Here is a 22,702-nt window from a genome sequence, read left to right on the forward strand (position 1 = left end):
TGAATTCAGTTGGTAGTTTGAATTGTTTTATCGATTCTTATTCATTAAAAAGTGACTTTTAAAACTTCGAACAATAGCACTCAGGAGGTACGATCCTAAGCAAATTCTTATACTAAGTAATAACAGCTTTGCGGTGAGATAAAAACAGTTTAATTTGAAGAAATTTTATTTTACCTTGAGCAAATAACATTTTGTACCAGAGGTCTCAAGTATCGAGCGTCTAGTCAAAACAACATTACATTTGCCGGCAACAGTATTGTGTAACTTTAATACTTTTTTTTTTTTAATTAAACAAACTCTTCTCAAACTTAGTGTCAATATATTCGGGTTTTTTCCCTAACGTGACGTGTTTATTATTTCCCCACGGTGGTTAGCGGAGGCAGAGGAGGGGGGGGGGGAGGGACGACGGGAGAGGAGGAAAGCTTGATCTATTTTGATCGAGAATAAGCAACCAATGATCAACGATGAGATGAAGAAAATTCGAACAGATCAGTTTCGGAGTAGGAAAGACAGTTAACCATTCCTTTTCAAGGGGGAAAGTGATAAATATTGGCATTCAAGTAGGTTCATTGAACAATGACCAACCGCATTATTTTCCGCATCTGTCAAAATTATTATCATTTTTTCCCTTAGTTTTTTCGGGTTGGATTCAGTCTTTAGAGGCGTCTGAAGTCTATTTTAAGATTACTGCAATATTAAGTATCGAGCATCCACCAGACAAACCAAAGGCATCGGAAATAATATCTGACTCCATCACTTTTTACACTTGAATGAGATTGTTTCTAGGACTTTTTATTTGTTTGTTCGTCTTCATTTAAGGGCTTGTTTAAAAATTTATATTTGAGCTGTGCGTCGAGGAAGATTATTTGTACTCCATACGTCTAATTCATACTCTAATCCATACGCTACCCCCATACCCCGCCTGCCACCGCGCTCGGTCTGTTATGCTTGTATCGCCAGATAACCTCGCTTTCTTTCCAGGAGAAATGGCCGAAAGAAGCTTCCTACTGCGCGCAACTTCAATACTTGTCACAAATTTCCTAGTCCATCATTTATCATTATTCCTAAAAACGTGAGCCAACGTCGAAGAAAGTTACTGCACGGAAGAATGTAGTAAATATAAAAGAACGCCAACTGAGAGCAGTTTTCTTTCGCATTTCGTTCGTGACAGCTTATCCTTTGTCCTGTGTACTTCCATATATGGCTGATTCAGACATAACACAGACATCATCATAGTTATTTTGGGACCATTTTAGCAAGCGCTGCGAGTGCAACTTCCAGACTGCTACCAACCATTCTTCAGTTAAGATGGACTTCTCTCGTTTGCTTACACTTGTTTTAAGTGTTCTTTTTGTTGGTAAGGTTTTATCTTTCTTGTAGGTAGATCAAAAAACTCAAACATCGATAATTATATGTCTCATTTGAAAATCTTATTACTCTGGAGGTAGTTTTGTCCTTTATGACGCGAGAGAGCAAGATAGTGAGTCTGAGTCCAGTAAGCTTCTTTGAACACAAACTTTAATCACTTGAGAGGCAGGTTACCTTTAGAGCTAACGAAACAACAACAACGCGATGGCGACTCTCTTATTATAAAATATGTTTTTCGTGTAACCCGAGAACTGACACGTGAGTAGTCCGAAGTGATTACATAACCAGTCCAGAAAGTTACATAACAGTTGAGAGTTACATAAGAAAGAAAAAGCAAACGTTGATGTCCGGAAGGTTTTTTTGCATATCATAACATCTTTCCCTTTTTCCTATTTTTCTTTTTTTTTTTTTTTTTTAACTATAACTCAATGTCAAACTTTTTAGGTGGCTTGATCAATCGTCCATGTCGTGTCCGTATTTCAGTTGTAGTAGCTTCGTGAGGTGGTCTTGCACTCAGCTCTGTTTGAGGTGTTGGGGGTAGTTGAGATCTTGGAGGGGACATGGATGTTCCTACTTGAGAACTTGCTGGAGGGGGTTGGTCCTGTTCCTGCAGATTGTCTGGAACGGTCAGGTCATCTTCGTCCATTTTGAAGGGGGTTTCTTGAAGTGGTTCCATGGTAGAACGCAACTGCTTGCGATTACGCCTGTAGGATCTACCATTGACTTCAACCTTGTAACTGCGAGATGCCACTTTAGAAGAAACAACTGCTTTTGACCACTTTGTTTCTCCAGGCATCTTCATGCGCACTATGTCACCTGATTTGAGTTCTGAGAGTTGTTTAGCATGTTGGTCGAAATGTTTCGCTTGCTTGACACGATCCCTTTTGAGAAGATCACTAACTGTTTGGTCAGTCTTGAGTAAAGACTCTGAGAAGGGTAGAAGTGTCTTAGTTCGGCGACCAAAAAGTCGTTGGCACGGAGACATACCTGTCGCAGCAGTGGGGGTGTTGTGGTGATCCAATAAACCAAGATATGGATCGGATTGAGACAAAAGAGCTTTCTTCATTAAAGTCTTGCAGGTTTTGACTGCGCTTTCGGCCATCCCATTAGCTTGTGGATAGTGTGGTGAGGTGGTGATATGAGTGAACTTCCACGTTACTGCAAATCTTCGGAACTCTGAGGATGAGTACTGAGGACCGTTGTCAGAAACTACGTAATCGGGTACCCCATGTCGCGAAAAATGCATCTTCAGCTTGTGAACGACTGTCTGGGACGTAGTATCGGCAAGATGATCCAGCTCGATAAAGTTGCTGTAGTAATCAACTAATACGAGGTAGTTTCGGTTCTCGAAGGTAAACAAATCTGTTCCAACTCGTTGCCATGGCCTGTCAGGAACTGGGTGAGGCTGAAGAGGTTCACTGGCTTGTTCAGGTCTCACACTTTGGCATATAGAGCATTTATCAATACGATTCTTGAGTTGTGCAGACATTCCTGGCCAGAAGAAAACCTCTCTGGCCCTTCGAAGGCATGCTTGGAGTCCCTGATGGGACTTGTGTGTTTCCTCTATCATGTCACGGCGAAGGCTCTCTGGGACAACGATCTTCGTTCCTTTGAAAACTAGGCCATCTTGGAGCGTCATTTCATCTCGGTATTTGAAGAAAAACTGTGCGCTTGTAGGTACCATGGAAGTTTTTGTAGGCCAGCCAGCGCGTATGACTTGTGACAACGCTAGTAAAGATTCATCCTTGGCCGTTTCCACTTGAAACTTGGCAAGTGTCGACTCTGATATCGATAAGTCTTCAACAAAGTTGACAGTTTCTAGATCTTTATAGCAGGATGAGGTGCTAGCATTTGGTACCTTTGACTGCTTAGGTAGAACGCGAGAAAGTGCGTCAGCGATGTACATCTCTTTGCCTGGCTTGTAAGTGAGATTCAGGTCAAATCTTTGAAGACGTAGCATCATGCGCTGTAATCTCTTAGAAGCTGTATTGATTGGCTTCTTCTGTATAGCAATCAGTGGCTTGTGATCTGTTTCGACTGTGACGTGCTTGCCATAAATGTAATGCTCGAAGTGCTCACAAGAGAATACAACAGCTAAGAGCTCCTTCTCAATCTGTGCGTAATTTTGCTCTGTCGACGTCAGTGCCCTGTTGGCGTAGTGAACTGGCTGTCCTTCCTGAAGTAGAGTTGCGCCAATGCCATACTGTGAGGCATCGCACTGTATAGTGACATTCTTACTCACGTCAAAGTACTGTAGGACTGGGGCTTTAGTGATGAGCCCTTTTATCTCCTTAAAGGCTTTATCTTGGGGGTGTTGCCAATGCCATTCTATTTCCTTCTTTTCCAACTGTCTTAAGGGCTGTGATGCTGTAGACAGATGTTGGCAGAATTTCGCCAGATACTGCACCATTCCCAGAAACGTTCTGAGTTCAGCGAGATTGGTAGGCACCGGATAGTCCACTATAGCTTGTACCTTTAACGGGTCAGGTTTTAGACCTTCCGCTGTAAGGAGGTGTCCTATGAAAGGAACTTGTGACTGTCGAAGTTTCAACTTCTCGCTGTTGAGAGTGAGGTTTCTTTCTCTTGCGCGACTGAGGAAAGCCTTGAGATTCTGATCATGGTTGGCAATTGCAGCTTCATTAGAGTCTCCAAAACCGCAAACTAGGAAATCATCGGCGATGACTTCAACACCTGCGAGTCCTTCTACTAGCTCGTGCATTCGTTGTTGCCATACTTCTGGGGCTGAGTTTATTCCGAATGGCATTCTGAGCCATCGATAGCGACCAAAAGGTGTGTTCATGGTTGTCAAGTAACTACTCTTTCCATCAAGTTGTACCTGCCAGAATCCACATTTGGCATCTAACACGCTAAAGACTTTAGCACCACTAAGGCGAGTTGCTACTTCCTCAATAGTTGGAAGTGGATAATGTGAGCGTTTCACTGCGCGGTTGAGATCTCGAGGATCCAGACATACTCGTATTTTCCCGTTAGATTTCTTCACTATGACAAGGCTAGAGACCCATGATGTCGGTTCAACTACCTTGGCGAGGATACCACTCTTCACCATGTTATCCAGCTCTAACTTGAGGGTATCTCGAAGTGGGACTGGCACTTTACGAGGGGGATGTACCACCGGGCGGAAACCTTCGTCCACTTGAATGGAGTAGGTTCCTTCAAGGCAGCCAATTCCAGTGAAGATATCGGTAAATTCATATAGGATAGGATCACTTCTAACATTTGACGAGACGTCAATTCTTTCGTCGTGAATCGCATTTACGTCAGCATCCAAGATTTTGACCAGGTTCATCTTTTCACACGTCGTTCGACAGAGGAGGGGTGTCAAATCTTGCTTCACAATGTGATAAAGAACTCCATATTTTCTTCCTTTCCGTTCAGTTAGTAGGCGGATTTGACCAAGTGGCCAGACTACAGTCTTGTTGTGCATGATGAGCCTTGTAAACGACTGTTCAAGGTTTGTACACTGTTTGTCTCCTGTAGCCCGGATGTAGGCACTTTTGGGGAGAATATTACATGAAGCACCTGTATCAATCTGAAGTTGTACTTGGGCATTATTGTTAAGGCACGCCGTTACATAAGCTGATGTGGGGGAGGGTTTGTGGCTGTAGATTTCACAATCTTGTACGTGATTGACAGAGCGAGAGTGGCATTTTTTTGCAAAGTGTCCGTCTCTGCCACATTTGGTGCATTTCTTGCCAACTGCTGGACAAGCTGACTTTTTCATCTCGTGAACAGTACCACAAAACTTGCATTCTCGTGTGTATACATTGTCGGGGTTACCAGAACTTTTCCCTCTTGACTTCCACGGAGGAGTCCGCTTCTTACCTGAAGTGTGTTTATGCGGTGTTGTATCCTCAGTCTGGGTCTTAGGCGGTTTCGTTTTCTTGGCTTTTACCCTATTCACATTGGCTTCTTCAGTTGTCATGTCTAAAGCGCGTATATCAGTTAGCTCTTGTGTTCGCAGGATATCCAACGCGTTATCCAAAGTGAGATCTTTCTTCTCTAAAAGTTTCTTGCGTGACCGATCATTCTTGACTCCAAGGATGAGGCGGTCTCTTATCAAGCTGTCTCTTAGGGTTAGGAACTCACAGTGTTCAGAAAGGCGCATCAGTGCTGTGCAATATTGATCGACACTTTCTCCTGGTTCTTGCTCTCTCTTGTTGAAGAGGTACCGTTCATACGTCTGATTTCGCTGCGGCAAACAACGAGATTCAAATTTAGCCAGGACGTCATCAATATTGTCAGCGCTTTCGTCTTCAGCGAAGGTAAAGGTGTCAAACAATTGGACTCCTTCTCTTCCAACGATGTTAAGAAAATGAGCAACACGGACTGGGCCGTCCTTTTGACTTATCCCAGCCGCCCGTTCATAGATTTGCCATGCTCTCTTAAAGTGTAACCAGTTATCGCCTCTACGTGACCTGTCTTCGAGATTTAAAGGATCTGGAGGTTTGGCTAGCGGTACTGTGGTGGTATAGATCGGTGCAGCAGCCGATGAACCCGAAGGTTGCTGACTAGCAGAGGTCGAGGTCATGACCAATATAAAGTAAACTTCCACCAACAACAACAAAGCTCGTGAAAACGTGATCCCACTCCTGACACCAAGTTTTGTCCTTTATGACGCGAGAGAGCAAGATAGTGAGTCTGAGTCCAGTAAGCTTCTTTGAACACAAACTTTAATCACTTGAGAGGCAGGTTACCTTTAGAGCTAACGAAACAACAACAACGCGATGGCGACTCTCTTATTATAAAATATGTTTTTCGTGTAACCCGAGAACTGACACGTGAGTAGTCCGAAGTGATTACATAACCAGTCCAGAAAGTTACATAACAGTTGAGAGTTACATAAGAAAGAAAAAGCAAACGTTGATGTCCGGAAGGTTTTTTTGCATATCATAACAGAGGTGGGAGGGATTCTTACAGCGTGCAATACTCGCAGCTATGTAGAAGGTATTGATAAACTTCAACCGTCAAGGTTTCTCTCCGATTTCATAGCTCGTAAGCTAGCTATTTATATCCAAAGTGATTTAGGTAAGTTGAAACACGCATGAAAACATCTTCGCGGAAATAAAACGCTCAAATGGCGTAATTGATTTCTTGTAAATCTAGCTGATTTTTTGCCACTCACCATGTATTTAATGTGTATGCTGTAATTTAATGTGAGTGCTTTAATTGTAAAATTTCATTTAAAATCAATTTTGAGATTAGTGTTTTCTATATAATTACAGTACATGTTCACTAACAATTTTTTGTTTATATCGCAGTGCTTCTAAGTTCCACAGCAGTTGGGGGTGAGTTAATATGCACGAATGCATGAATAATAACTTGTACATATTATGAACTGTCTCTTACAAGAGTTATATTTTGTAATTACAGTCTCTTTCTGCATAACTTTTTAAATTTATAATGGTAATTGAGCTGAGTGGAGTGCAATTTGGGCTGAAATCATACACGTGATTTCAAAATCGAATGAGCACGTAATGCGAGTTCGATTTAAAATCACAAGTATGATTTCAAACCAAAATTGCATGACATGAGGTTCAATGACCACTTTATTACATCCATTTTGAAATCACCCAAATTCAGGATTTGGTCAGTTCAAATATTTTATTGATGTAGTACTGAGCTGGTTTGAAATTAAATCCATCCCTTTTTTAGGGCGAAAAATAAGAGTTTTGTAAACAAAAGTTGCAAAATTTGCCCCATGATACTCTTTGTCTTTCACTTTCCTGCAATTTGATTGGTTACTTTAAACAAGCCTCGAAATCTAATGGGCTGTTTTGTTTTTAGTGAAGCCTCCTCATTGCCTGGGGAAAAGATGTGATTCAAGACAAAAAATGGCGCAATTCATGAGTAAATCACGCCAATTAGAGCCAATCAGATTACAGGGACCACCAATGATTTAAAAATGAGTGTAATAAAAACATTTAACACCACGTACATATCCATAGCATTTCTTGCTTGAAGTACATGTATGTGTTGCCAATAATTTTTATGCTGATATTGGACCGTATTTGTCCATATTTTGATGGAAACAAATGGATTCCATGTTCTCACTCCTTCCTAGTAATGGGAATAACTGGCAATAATAAAAGAAGTACTTGTAAGTGTCCTGAATTTCATTACATTTTTGATCAGAGGAAAAAATTAACTAGACCATAGCAAAACATACTCTTAGTTGACTTTTTGGATATAATTTCTAACAACAATGAATGAAAATGAAACTAGTATTTCTGATTCAGTGCATGACATCTCTTCTATTCATATAGATAATACCAACTGCTGTACTCAATTGAACATCCCATCGGAATGTCATTTTCCTGTGCGGAGTTGGAAGCCAACCCTTCTGGTCAATAACGAGATGGAAATGTACACATAAATACTATGCCAAAGTCGCAACATGCAAAGTTCAGAATAAAATCAGTAAGTATAATTTTCCTAATAAGTGGTTATGATGGGTCCTAGGAAGGAAAAAAGTTAATGATAGACATTTTGACAACCTGACAGGGAGACTATAAGCAACAAAACCTCAGTATCACTCTCACAGAACAATCTCCGCACACTATAATGTATTTACTCTTACACCTGGGCTGAAATGATAAACTTTGCATTTAGAATCACTAATTTATTCTTTTTGCATCTTCTTGTAAATCAGATTACGTGAAACTGTTTGGCCAAGAACTGACTCAATCGTAAGTTTCTGCTGTACTCAATTGACAGTTGTTCATGCACACAATATAGTGTTTAAGATACATATTAAATAACGTGGGTGGTTTCAGTTGGGTATTGTAGTTAGTAGGGAAATGTTTCATTGATAACATTTATTTGGTTCTTTTAATCACCTCTATCTGAAAACCAGAATAAAGAAAAGCTTTGACAAGCTCTCAGCAAGCCTGCAGGCAAAATTATCAGATGCAAAAGAATTTGCAAAAGCCACACTTGATGAGCTTAGGAGTGTTCCACAGGACCTGCTGTCCTCTCTGGAGGTAAATGTATTTTATGTGCTTTGCTTTCTTCACATTAAACCTGAAGACAAAAAATCTTAATGCTGATAGACTTACAACTTATCAGCTGAGGTATTTGATCAACCCAAATACTAGTCCTTTAGTAATTTGTGAAGGGGGAATAGGTTAAAAAAAAAAAAAGGTCAGCCACAGATAGCTGCTTGTCCTTACACAAACAACTGAACTATAGTATCAGACATCCCTTGCTTCTGAATGGGAAGAACTGGCAATGATAAGACAGGCACTCTCAAGTGCTTTGAATTTCAGTACAGTTTTGTTCAGAGGAAAAAATTAACCAGACCACTGCAAAATGAAATTAAGGCTATGTTGAACTTGACACAAAAATGACTCTCAATGTCTATTTGACATAGTAAGGTACAGTCAAATTAACCTCAGAGGCTGTTGGGGATTTACCACCCTTGACCCTGTACAACCCTGGAGGCAACATAAAGTCTGCACTCAAGCCAAGAAGCCCATCCAGTGGGAGTTTATCTTATTTTCCCCAGCAGGAAGGGACTATAATCATTTCCCCATCCCTGGATAGGATGCTAGTCCCTTGCAGAAGGTAGCAGGGGGGGTGGTGCTATCATTAACCATTATAAACACAAATTTTTAGACACTTGGCATGGCACTCCAGTGGATGCCTTCCACAGGTCCTCCATGGTTACCTGCTGGGTCAGTTCTTCACTCATCTCATCTTCACTCATTGGTTGCTCATCTGATGTTGATGAGTTAAATTTCTCTTCCACCTTATTCATGCTGGGTATGGTATGATTTCAAGGCTGGTCAGAAACCATTTGCATATACCTCAGTAGTATACAGTAGGTGTAATTCTGAATGTTGATCAGTTCCCTAATGTTTTCTTAGATAAGATCCTCTTCTTGCTTTGCAGGATAGTCTAAGTGGCATGACAAGTTACCAGTTTGGTGGAATTGTTGATCGTCTCACAAAGTTCACATCACAGAATTTAAAGAAGCTCATCTCGCACATGAACCCGGATGCATTTTTTGCCAATGTTGACAAAGTTGCTGTAAGTTTTACAAGGGAAATTAATGGGATTTGGTACAATTATTTAAGTGCTCCTGTGGAAATTTCATCAACCTTCATTTATGCCTTTAGAATAATTATTTTATAGCTTTTTTAATGTAGAAGCAATCTTTGCAGTAATAAACACTATAAGCAGTTAGGGGATCTGAACCCAAGACTTCTGTGATACCAGTGCAGTGGTATTGCAGTGGTCATGGGTTCAAATCTTTTTTTTTTTTTTTTTTTTTCCCTCACACAGGCCTTATTTTCACAATGTTTTGGTGTTCATTACTGCAAATATTGCTTATATATTCATGTATGGTACTGTTTTTCTTATAGAGTAAGGAATGGGATCGCGAGCAACTGGCTGCTCTGAGCCAAGCTGCTTATCGCAAATTTGGTGATAACGTCCGTCAGTGGACTGTCAAGGCATTAGAAAACATGAAGCAATTGTTGGCTGGATTTGAACCAAGTGAACTAGCAGAGTTAGCTGGAGATGTTTTTGATCAAGGGTAAATATAATCACAGAGTTTGAACTAAATTATGATTGTGTATTGTATTGGTCACAAATTGTTAGACATTTACAATAATTATTGTAGATCTGCATTTATTTAAACCTTTCACTCCCAAGATCTCACTAGTAATTCTCCTTACTGTCTGCCATACAGTTCTTGTGATATGTTAGTTATGAGAATTTGGTATTGGATCAAGTTATAATCCCCTAATTGATATTTTTCTTTATTCTTATCACCTGTCTGCTTGATATTGTATTGGTATTGAAAAGAGAAATTCTGTATTGGTCACTCGCGGGAGCTAAAGGGTTGACTTATTTTTTCCTACTCTGAACTTGTAAATTAATGTTTATTAATCTGAATTTGCTTGTAAAACACATGAACAGCTGCAAACTTGTATGCTACACTTGGCAATGCATGATCAAATGACCTCCTGATCCAATGCCGACAAGCAGCACAGTAGTTAAAACTCCTCAATCTATGGCTGGTACTCTATATTCTTCAGATCTATGTAGACCCTACTCTGAAAAACATTGTTTGAAAAAATAAATCATCTTGAGAGTATTTATAAAGAGATGTGAAAATTCATGAAAGAAAAAACTATTGTACATTTTATGTTTTCTAGCTAGGCTCTTTTGGAGTTTGTTTGTATCCTGACAAAAACTAGGATTTTTTTCCTGCAGCTGTTAATGCTCATGAAGATTGTTGATTTTGGTTTTCTGTCAGAGTAAGCTACATTTGCACAGCAAAGTTTGACAATGACCAGAAGACTGCTCTTATGATTCCTGCAAAGAAAGCCTTTGGAGAGGTGGACAGTTGGGATGACAAAGTTCTTGCAAAAATGTGTAATCTGCTGGAGGCACTTCCTGTTAGGGACATACTAAAACTAGCATCTGATGGGGTAAGTATTTTGATGTAGTGTCCTAGTGTTTAGGCAGGATTTCATAATGGGTATTGATTGCCTGGGGAATGCATGACTACAGTGCTCTGCCACATTTTAAACACAACAGGTGAAGGACATATATTCAGACTGGGAGAGCAATCCTTTTACCTGTTGAATTTTTGAGAATTCCAAGCAGTTCTAGGCAGTGGTAAGAGGTACTACAGGCAGTAATTTTTACCGGTCACTGCCTGCAAAGGAGTAGACTATGATTGTATGTTTGTGTGAAAATTTTTTGTGGTAAAAAGTCTCAAGCAAGGTGACTGATGATTTAAAATTGTTGTTGTTTTTGTTGTTATTTTGATTCTATAACTGTGGTGTAGAGAGACCTTGTCATTTTAATGACATTTGCATGTTTTTAGCAAATGAGTTTTCTCCACTGACATTCAAATGCTCTAATAATAAATTTTTGTTATTTAAACTAATTCATTTAAACTTGAAGCATGAGTGCACTTTTAGACACTCAGTTGCAAATTTCTCCAATGAGAATTTCCACTCTTGCTATCAAACTTATTCCTGTTCCTTTTTTTGCATTTAAATTGAACCAAATAGATAACCAAAGCTATTGACGAACTTGTTAAACATGACTTCACCTTTCCTCAAGCCAAAGTTTTAATCAATAAGCTCAAAGAAGAGTGGAAAGACGTAAAGACTTGGAGTACAGCACAGTTACAGAAACTCGGAAAGCTGCTAGGAAACTTGAACATTCAGGATCTGAAGTCTCTGTCAAAGGAACAGTTCCAGGTACAATGGCTGATTGTTAGTGCCTTATATATTTGATAGTTCAATTGTTATGACTGGAAAGGCACCTGCACCCTGTACACCCAAACATAAGTATGCATATTCTCCATACTGTTCTCAATACATTCCTAAGGTGCTGACAAGGAGAATTAGATTAACAATCAAGAGCTTCTTTAGTTGGTGATCATTTCCCCTATTTTTATGACCTTAATGTGTAATATTAATAGTGGTGATGTTGTAAGGAGATGTTAGACACTAGTCAGTTTTACTTGGGCACTTGAAGAGGAAATCTGGTAATTGTGAAGAAGAGCTCCCCAAAAAACCTGTCGGCCGACTGTCGGTCAACTGTCGGCCGACAGTCAGCCGACAGTTGATCGTCTGTCAGCCGACAGCCGGCCGACTGTCGGCCGTTTGTCGGCCGACAGTTGGCCGACAGACGGCAGAAATTTAAATCTAAAATCTAATCAAATTCAAATCTAATCAACCAATACATATTCCAAAAGCCAATAGTCAGAAATCAGGGCATCTTGTAAATGTTCTTGGTAGTTCTACCCTTCTTTGTTGTTAATAATTAACATTCCAATTATTGGGGTGCAAATGACACCAGAAATGACTTCTCACAAGTTACCCTCAAACAATGTGTTCAGATATGAAAAATTCAATGTAATTACTAGATTTGTCTTGTTTTTTCCTTTTTATGCCCTGTTTAACTTATAAGTTTTTAATGTATTATTTTAACAAAACATTTGTCTCAGTCTAATCAGTTCATAAAGCAAATGAATTATTTTGCAAAATTTTCTGCAAAATCCACCTACAATGATACCTTTATTGATTCAACTAGTGTGTAACTTTGATCCTTTGCAAGTCAGTAGCCAAACTGCGTAACTCCTTTAGGAAGCTACTATTTAAACGCATGTACTCTCTACAGTATCATTACTAAATCAAACATTAAGATCATCAAAATGGAGAAAGCTATTGCCATTTAAGGAAGCTCTTGATTGTAAAACAAATCCTTCTAGGCAGTGCCATGGGAGGTGTCTTAGAGAACAGTATAAAGAATTTGCAGTCCGATATTAGGGTTTTTAAGGCTTATCCCTTTTACTCCCATGGGTGACCAAGACAGAATTTCTCCTTACAATATCAAGCACACAAGTGATGAGAATATCGAAAAATATCAATTAGGGAATTATTAATTGATCCAATACCAAATCCTCTGAGATAAAGTCATATGAATTGTTTAGCAAGCAGTAAGGAAAATTACCAATGAGATCTTGGGTGTGAAAGGGTTAAACTCTTGTTATAGATGGTGGTAATGGACTTTAGCAGCATTACATTACATTACATTAATTAGATACATAGAGTGGAGTGAAACTGTGTTACTTTAAAATTGTGTCACACAGTAACAACATTACTATATGTGAGAGCACAACAGAACAAAAGCACGATTGTGGAATGTTGCTATGGTGCAAATTTTTCACATGAATATGCAACCACAATCCTGTGACAGTATTAAATATCAGATGGTGTCGCAGTGTGCAAGTCTGTGTGCTTATGTATACAATTACTTGTTTTGTAGGCCATAAAGGACACACTTGGTAATCTGAACCTGAATGAGGGACAACTACGGGTGTTGGCAGCTAAAGCAGTTGATGTCCTTGGCTCTCCAGACAAGTGGAACAAAGATAATATCAAAGAACTTGGAAATATTATCACAGGACTTCTGCCCTCTGAGCTCAAGCAGATTGGAGCACAAGTTGTGAAAGACTCTCTGCAATTTTTAAAGGGGATAGAATTTGATCTCGATCAGGTATATGTGAAAATTAAAAGAAAATGTCCCCTCTCCTGGTTACTTTGAATGCTTCTGATGTTGCATTCAAGCAATATGCAGGAAGAATTTCCAGTGAAAACATGCATACTCTGTAAGTGAGGTGGAATTCACAGTAGCAAGGACACAACTGGGGAGGGTAAGGATGCCTGTTTCTCCCTTAACCCCTCCCCCTCTGCCTACTCTGCCTATAGCGAGTCATCAGCATCAAAAGTTAAACGTGTAATTACTTTTTGTCCAATATGCTATTTGGTAAGGAATTTTGTATTTACTTCCTTCAAGCATGTAATTTATCATGTGCTCTAAGCACTTACTAAGTAACAAATGAAAACTTCTGACATAATTTGTTTTTAGGCTCAAGAGATTGTGGAAAAACTGAAAAGTTCTATTGACGTAAGTTAACTTCTCAGTATAGTCATATGGTATACCTACCAGTACTTGTGTCATATGGTATAACATTTAGTCAGATTTGTCTTCAGATATAACGGTACCATTGGTACAAAGTCATGTACAAGCATGCATTTTGAAAACATCGTGTAAGTTCAGTATTACTCATATTAACAATTATACTTGACCTAATACTGGTAATAATTAATACAATTTTATTATAATCATGCAGGAATGAAAATTAAATCCCCTGTAAACTTTGATAATTTGCAGTTGTCCAAATTGGACAAAGATGATGTAATAAATCTTGCCAAGGCTATTGACGGTTTCTTGTCTTCGGATGTCGGCAAAATGACACAAGCAGTTGTCTTTGCCTCTTTCCCAGAGATGAAGGTTGCAAAAGACGTTGCCATGCCAGTTCTTAGAGAGTTCATTAAAAAGGTCAGTGGCATAATAATACATAGATTAAAATACATGGTAAATTGTGAGCTCTATCAACTAATAGAGAAAGATGAAATTTGTTATGTCACCATTTATCTTTGCGCTATTTTCATTGATATTTAAAAATTATTTTAGTTAAACCACTCTGATCCTACATGTATAGTGTAGCAGTAGGCAAGTTGCTTGTCTCATTTGAACTAAGCAATTTCCTTCACTCTTACATACCATCCAATTCTCTGTAGCTCTGAGATAGAACGACTGGGCATGAAATCCAAAGACTTGGTGTCTGATGTTTTTCAAAGCACTCGGGGTTTTTTCATGCCACACTTGTGACCAAACAAATTAAATCTTTCTTTAAAATTGATCCAGTTGAAACCTTAGACTCCAAAATTTAATATGCCCTATGGCAGGCAATGATGCACTTTTGTTTTATCTCTTTTAAGGAGAAGTGATTTTATTTCATAATAACATCTCTCAACTTTTAACTGTGTCTTTGTGTATTACCTGTGTACTGGAAAATTTTATGATGTCATGAGCAGAAGTTACATGTGAATTACTTCTTAGAGTTTCAGCAGTTTATAAGCATGTTTTTATAACCCTTAAGTTTGAGGAAGATCCATCAGTTGGAAAGAATATTGCACAGCTTGGAGATTTTGCTGTTGCTCTGAGTCGTGGAGAAGTTGATGCAGAAAGTGTTGATGAAGTCATTAACAATCTGGATAAACTGGGAGTTCTTCCCTGGGACAAGACAAAGGTATTTACAAGAGACTTAACACAATGTTTAAAAGCTTTTGCAGGATTTCTGCAGGGTACACAGGATATCCCAAGGGGGTATGCAGCATATCCCTAGGGGGTACACAGGATATCTCCAAGGGGTATGCAGGATATCCTTAGGGGGGTACACAGGGTATCCCCAAGGGATACATAGGATGTTCCCACATGTGGCATACCCCCTTTCCCCTCCCTGCACCCATAATGACCTCAGAACACTAAAGAACATTGTCAGTCGCCTTATTTCTCTACTGCCAGATCCACTTATTAAGTAATTCTAAATCACTCTAATCAAACCATGGATCAGAAGGAAGTCATGCTGGTCCTTACATGTCAGCGCTTAATTTATTCCACTTTGTATCGTTAAATTTTAAGTGCAGCAAGCTTTTACAAGAGCTAAGTGGTAAAAATTGACAGATGTATGTTTCTATTTCCTCTGTGATGAAGCAACTAGGAGTAATTTTATATCTCCTAAATGGAGCATTTTGGAGACAGATTTCCCTAATAGTGAGCTTGTATCCAGTAAAACTCCCGAATAAAGGAAGGGGTGAGATGACAATGGGAAGGGCTTCCTTAAGAACCTGTTGTTGTGTGAGTTTGATGCACTAGCCAAGTCTAGGAAAATAGTTAAAAACTCCTTTTCTTCTTTGAATTCTTTTCCTACTATTTTGTCTTTTGATTTGGTCACTCAGACACTAACCCTTATGAAGAAAATCAGGACGAAATGGGGAGACTTCAATGGCACCGATGCAGATGATTCTGATTCACCAAACTGGGGATTTTTGAACATGAAGAGGCTTGGTCACATTGCACTTGGTATTGCTAAGGAAGAGTTGCGTGATCTGCCCATCAGGGGAATTGAAGACGTCATTGACGTGTTGGGAAAAGAGAAGGACTGGGATCGAGGTCAGGTAAGGGATAACTTTGAAATAAATGTCAGTATTCTGTCGTTTGATTCTGAGGTAAGGGTAGGTGGAGTGCTGTTTAATATGCTGTATAGATCCACGAATGACAGTTATAAATTCCAATGAAAGCAGACGAGCAGTACTTTCTTGTGGTTTTGTTTATCACATATATAAATATACTGTACAAGGTGGTTCAAGTTATTCAGTTTGTCTGTTTGTGGGTCACCATTCAAATGAAAGGTTCTAATCTTGGTTTCATGTTGTTTAGCAGGGCAAGGTAATTTTACATATGTGGCTCAAACCATTGTGTGTTTCTGGGCAAAACTTTCATGCGTTTTGTGTTGTGTGTTTTACGATGTGGTTCATCTAACTTAAAGCAGTCTATGTGTATGTCCATTTAAATGAAAGCTTCATTTTTGCAGCACAGTTCATCAGTCTCTAAAAGATGGCTCCAAAGTTTTAGATTGGAAACCTTTCTTTGATTGTGCAACTCTTAAGTTCTTTTCTCTGAGTTTTTTTCCTTGGCCTCACTTCTTGGAATTTTCATCAAGAAGGAAAGCAAAGAAGTTATTGCTAGGTAACCTGGTTAACCCTTGGGGTAGTCAGTTTGGTTTTAAAACTTAGTAAATTACAAATTGCCAAGTTTAAAAGAACAGATGGAGTAAAAGAAATTTTCCTTTGTTTTTTTTTTGCAAGATTGTTATGGTGTTGAAACGTCTGCGTGAATACTGGGAAATGGAAGATCTTGACTTCTCGAATTTCACTGACGTTGATATCAACTCACTTGGTACGTTCTTACGAGGCCTTGCACAAGAAGAACTAAAGAGATTACCTGAGAAAATCTTACTTACAGCCATTCGCCGGCTGGGAGAACAAACTGGATTGCCAGAAGACAAGCTCAAGGCCAGGGCTTTCTTGGCTGTGGAGCTTTTCAAGGTAAATATTTAAAAGGGAGAATATATGTTTGTGGCTTAACCCCTTCGAACCAAGGCGTGTCATTCTAGGCGCGATTACCAGCCGCTGTTCGGGAATGAGCCTGCGTTCCTCCTCAAGACCGAACACGAGAGAGCGGCGGAAATCGAGCCTATGTCATCCTCGCTGTTGCATTGCGCAACCTTACTGAACATACATGTACAGTCATGCAATTTGAGGTTAACTTTAGCGCGCATGTATTACAAAAATGTAGGTTTTTCTTTAATGTTGGAACTCGATTATTAAAGAAGGAAATGGTCATTTATCAAAAAAAAGTGTTACAATCATCTCGCACGGGGTGATCATAGCAAGTAAAGATAAAATTCTTGACTAATTAGTGCTTGCGCATACCTATACTTAACGGAACAATTTTCCCGCCCAATTATACCAGAAAGGGCTACGGTATGTATCCAATTTGTTGCTGTTCCTGAAATAGCATGGTAACCGCCAACTTCTTTGTACCCTGTGCCAGAATGTCGGTCAGCAGAAACGGTGGAAGAAGCAGGCGCGCGAAAAACAACCGCAGCTGTTTCCTTAACAACCACAACCGCCACTTGTCTGGAACAAAATTTACGCAGTTCTAAATTGAGTTGTCCAAAGTGTTCTTATGTGATCGTATTTGTTGCTTTCGTCCGTTTAGAATCAGACAGGAGTGGATATACTGAACTCTTCACATATTGAAGACCTTGGATTACTCGTAGCTGGACTGGACAGAAAAACGCTTCGAAAAATAACGAAAGATGCGTTCATTGACAACCTCTATAACATCGCTAGGGCCAAAGGATATGATGAGAAGAAGCTGAAAGAAATAGCCAAGCTAGCCAAACAACACTTCGAAAAGAGGTGCGGCTATTTTAAAAGCAGTAACCTGAGAAATTCGGTGACACGTCAAGGCTCGTGATCTGAGTACGGATATCCAGAAGAAATTGACTTGTGTCCAAAACCCGTAAACGCGGCCTTACTGTGAGATATCGCGGGTAAAGTTACTTTGATACACTGACACAAGTAAATCGCAAGGCAATTTTCCCTTGTCTCAAGAAATCCTGATGTAGCCTCTGTGATATTCACCTAAGGGCAAATTAGAAGCTTATAACATACTCTTACTAACTGAGTTCGAGGTCTGTATTGTAAGTTACGGACTGAGAAAACAAGGGTAGTAGGATATTTGATATCTCTAGATTCAAATAGAGGGGGAAGATTTCCATTCAAACAAACTTTTGAATTTAGCGGGCCGTGCAGTGGCTTACAGTCCAGTTGCATTGACTATTCATATCTCATGTCCTAACTTAGAGATATCATAAAGGTGAATATTGTTGCGTTTGCTTTGTGACAGTGATGTTGCCGAGTGGATTGGTGATCAATGGCGCGATCTTGGCCCAGCTGCGGTGGGCCTGGATCCAAGCGACCTTGAGCGTATTAACCTGGATTCTTTGGAAGAAATGCTGGACGAATTGGGCAAGTTGGAGTTCAGCAAGCCCCAGGCTGAGGCTCTCGTCAAGGCGGCGAAAGAGGCATGGGACGAGAGCGGTATGGCATGGACAGTTACTTTGTCGGATCGCTTTTTAAGTGTCTTGAGGCTTAGCATAAACGAAAGTAACCCCAACTGCTGAAACGGAACAACTCAAGGAGCGAATAAGATCTCAGCGTAAAAACAAGCGCAGGAAATCGGGATTGACTTAGTCGTGATTGGTTTTCGTTTTGCATATGATTGGTTGAGTTGGTGATGCGTGATTTCTAGACTAATCACAGGGCGAAACGATGGAAAACCAAATAAACCTGGATTCGTTCCATGACTCAATTGGAAATCGCTTCCAAGATGTAAACTGTAATAATGTGGTGGTAACCATTTTATAAAAATTGTGTGATTGGTCTCAGAGTCTGCGCTGATACAAGCAGAGACACCTCAAAAATCTGAAAGCAACCGATCTTGTAATCTACTCCTTTCCTGTTGCTTGGGTCGCATTTTCATGAACAGTGTTAGTAATTGTTGTGGTGTAGTTAGCGGTATACGTTATGTGGCCCCCGCTTTAACTCTTAAAATCATTATTTCTTCCCAAGTTTCAAGTAGTTCTTGTGGTTTTCAAAATCATAACACCCTCTACAAAGATTCAGTGTTCTATTATTTTTAACTTCATCGCAGATGCTGGAAAGTGGACTGGGGACAAACTACGTCGACTAGGCTCTCTTGTGAAGGGCCTGGACACCTCTGACATTAAGAACATTGGTAAAGAAGCCTTCGAAGAGGCCGTGGGGATCTGGGGAAAGTACTTCGATGTTGACATGGAAACGCTTAAGGCGTTAGCTGAAAAGGCAAAAGAAGTAAGGCTCAGTTGCTTAGTTTTCAAATGTTAAGTGAGAAACATTTGTTAATGACCAAGCGTCTGGTCAAGGCACCTTGATGTTTGCTTTGCGTTCCATTTTTTTTTTTTTTTATGTTTGCAGGTTGTAACCAATGGAGACATTTCCAAGCTAACTGCTCAGCTGGCTAAGAGGTTGGGACGAGTCGTACTGGGTCTGACTCCGCAAGATCTTGAGAAACTCAATTTGGACAACATTGACATTATTGCTGCCCTGGGGAAATGGAAAGAATGGAGTGAAGATCAGGTTTATATTCTTTTGTTTGGGACTCTAATTCCCTTTCAGTTACAAAAAAAACTTATGATCTTTTTTTCCTCATAGTATGACGTTAGTCAGACGTGATGGTGTTGATGGTAAATCATGGTGTTTTTGTTTGATGAGGTTTAAGCACGTTCCTCTCCATCAATCGTTGCCCAAATTATCCTTTAGGTTTTAAAAGATTTATGTGTTTTCTTTTTTCCTTACAGCTGAATCGTCTCAAGCCAAAAGTTCGGGAATTCTTGAAGCAAAGCAAAGACGACAATGTCTACATGAGCCTGGGACAGTTAGCCCTCAGTCTGACCAAAGAAGACATCTCGAAAATGCCAGAGAATGCTTTTAGGTAATAACTGTGGTGGTGAAACTTTGATTGTGGAGCCATCTTAACTCTTTAGCTTCAGCTTTTTTTTATGTATTTAAGCTGGCTGGACTTCTTGTGAATATTTAGAGTAAAGTATGTATGTATGTATGTATGTATGAGAATAAGTATGAGTATTTAGAGTAAAGGAGCCCAAGTAAACTAATAAACGGTAATCCAAGACAAATTAATTTTCTATACTTCATATTGAACAGTGACATCCGATCCTGTCGTTGCAAGAATTTTGGTGTCAGACAAGTGATTTTTAAAAAATTAACAATTCTGATGGTGGGGGAAGGGGGGGGTGCGGACCCTGCCGATCCTCCTGACCCTCCGTACCCCCCGGATCTTTCCACTGGACTAAGTTTTTTTTTTCGCGTTTTGTAATACAATTTGAGCCGCAATTTTGTCCTTTTGGCAAACAGAATACTAAAGTGATTTACATTATGTTTTTAAGACTGGCGCTGGGGCAGCTTAGTAAGATCGAGGGTTGGTCTGGTGATCAACTCAAAGCAATCATTGACAGAGCTAAAACTGTGTGGACGGAGGCCGCTAATGAATGGGACAAGGACCAAGTTAGTGAACTGGGAAAAGCATTAAGTAAGTGCTGTGATCCTAAACAGTGAACAAACATTGTAGGCCTGCAACAAAGGGCGTTTACTAACAGTTAGGACAGTGCTCTCCCAAAGAGAATTCTGTTTTTGATCGGAATCTTCCGGCCATTTGAGTTAAGTCCTTAAGCTCATCTACCATTAAATTAGTTTTCAAAGTAAACTTGGGAAATTTTTAAACAGAAGAGCTTCCTCACATTAAGCTGATCCGTCCCGTCAAAAATGCCAGTTTCTGGTATTCACGCGGATTACACGAGTTTTTCAGACAATTCACAGAGCACAGTGAAGCAACATCAACGCAAACCCAGATTACCTAACTTTGGATACTCGATTGAAAGTCTTTCTATGTAAAAGACAGTGGAGTGACAACATCCAGACTTGCTGGTAACCTGGCAACAAACATCTCTGCATGAAACCCCTGAACAGCGAATTCTATGGCCCTGCGTTTGCAGAGCGAAAGTCGATCTTGACTTGTATTCAGATATGATTTAAATTTGTTTTCTGTCAGAGTAGTGATTTTTCTTGCACTACACAGAGGCTCTGTCTAACGCTGACATCCCTAAGCTGCGAACTGAAGTGGTGGACGTCATCCCGTCAGAAGTGTTTGAGAACATGAGTGTCTCCCAACTCCAGGTTAAGAATACTTTTCGGTGTGCAGACCATGTATAAGACTAATGTTAATTCAGGAGGGATACTGTATGAAGAAATTAGATGCATGTCACTCTAAGGGGTTAAAGAACATGAGACGAGATTTACTCAGTTGTTTTAGTAATGACAAACACGTCCCTTATTTGAAACCGAGTAATTTTTCAAAACTTAATATTAGAAGCAAAGTTACATCTCACTTTTTCTTTCCAAAATCCGTCTCTCGGCAAGCTGCTGTTTATACTTGTCAGTTCTTGTTGTTCTAGTATTTTTCGGTTCTGGTGTCTTTATTCATGAACCCCCTAACTCCCAGACCAAATTTGTAATTCTCCTTACCGTCAACCATGCAATTGTTATAATGTTTGTTCAGAGAATTTAGTATTGGATCAACTTCTTATCCCCAAATTGATATTTCTCTTTATTCTTTTCACTTGTCTGGTTGATATTGCATTGATATTGTAATGAGAAATTCAGTCTTGGTTTCTCGTGGGAGTTTAAGGCTTAAGAAAAAGTAATGAAATTTTCGGAACGATGCCTTAGCTCACGACATTATCTTCTCCCCAGTCTTTCTCAGCTGATCAGTATAAAGCAATGCAGGCTCCTCAAGTGCAAGCCATTAGCTCGGTTAAAAGAGAAAGCCTCACAATGGCCCAACAAGAGGCCATTAAGAGCGTTATAAATAGCGATCCAGATGAAGAAGATCCATGGGGACCAGACGAAGATGATGATGAATGTTCAGGTATGTTTACCCAGCTTAAGCAAAGCGCGAGAAGCGCGTGCAAGTTGCACGAGAAGCGTGTGCAAGTTGCATGAGAAGCGAGAGTCACGTGAAAGCGCGAGAAGCATGAGAAACGGAAGTCGCGCGAAGGCATATAGTGAAAGGAAACAGAAACGCGAGAGTAGGAGGTGGGGAAATAACACAAGACTTAAGAAATGACTGATTATTTCTTCTATCTCCCTTGTAGGAGCAACCTGTTCCGCTTCCAACCATGTAACTGCGACGTTTGTTTCCTTGGTGATTTCTCCTGTTGCCATGGTTTCATTAGTTCAATGAAAAGGCTCGTGTCTTTACTGTTTGATCGAGACATTGTGATCACTGTGAAAGTTCTGTGTAATCCCTTTCCAAAATTTTAATATACATAGACGGTCTCAAGCTATCCATTGTTTTCCTGTGACAAAATGTATTCGTTTCACATCCAAAATTACGAGAAAGTATGGTACTGTTATATTAAACGTGATGACGACTTGGATATATTAATTATTAACGATTATACAAAAACGATGAAATTGCAACGTCCATTTGGGAAGGGTTTTGTAATTAACTCGACAATAAAGCTAGATTTTTTACAATAAAGGTGGTTGTCCAAGTTTATTGCAAATTTTAAAAGTTGGGATGTGTTAAGGCTACAAACGCAAACAACTGATGGCAAAAGATTTCAGTAACTTCCACTTCCCTCTCTGTGCTGGATGTCCTCTTTTTTGACGTCACCCTTTCGACAAGATTTCAATATTTCCACGATTTCTGTATTGCTAAGCACGGTGTTCCATGCGTTTTAGTCAGTTTC

The 22,702-nt window shown here is 39.6% G+C and overlaps 1 pseudogene across 1 annotated transcript; it reads left to right on the forward strand.

Moving 5' to 3' along the window:
- Positions 1–1,250: 1,250 nt before the first annotated feature.
- LOC149038629 (uncharacterized) lies at positions 1,251–22,491 on the forward strand (annotated as a pseudogene). The gene is made up of 24 exons (XR_016180456.1): positions 1,251–1,357; positions 6,648–6,674; positions 7,653–7,806; positions 8,039–8,075; positions 8,243–8,369; positions 9,280–9,417; positions 9,753–9,925; positions 10,652–10,826; positions 11,418–11,609; positions 13,183–13,413; positions 13,786–13,824; positions 14,092–14,259; positions 14,864–15,013; positions 15,723–15,941; positions 16,632–16,871; positions 17,548–17,750; positions 18,241–18,434; positions 19,048–19,226; positions 19,350–19,511; positions 19,733–19,866; positions 20,339–20,481; positions 21,028–21,125; positions 21,702–21,876; positions 22,103–22,491. The product of XR_016180456.1 is annotated as an uncharacterized LOC149038629 (transcript).
- The last annotated feature ends 211 nt before the right edge of the window (positions 22,492–22,702 follow it).

Source organism: Pocillopora damicornis, chromosome 10 (genome assembly GCF_964200805.1).
Source record: "Pocillopora damicornis chromosome 10, jaPocDami1.2, whole genome shotgun sequence".
Lineage (NCBI taxonomy): Eukaryota > Metazoa > Cnidaria > Anthozoa > Scleractinia > Pocilloporidae > Pocillopora > Pocillopora damicornis.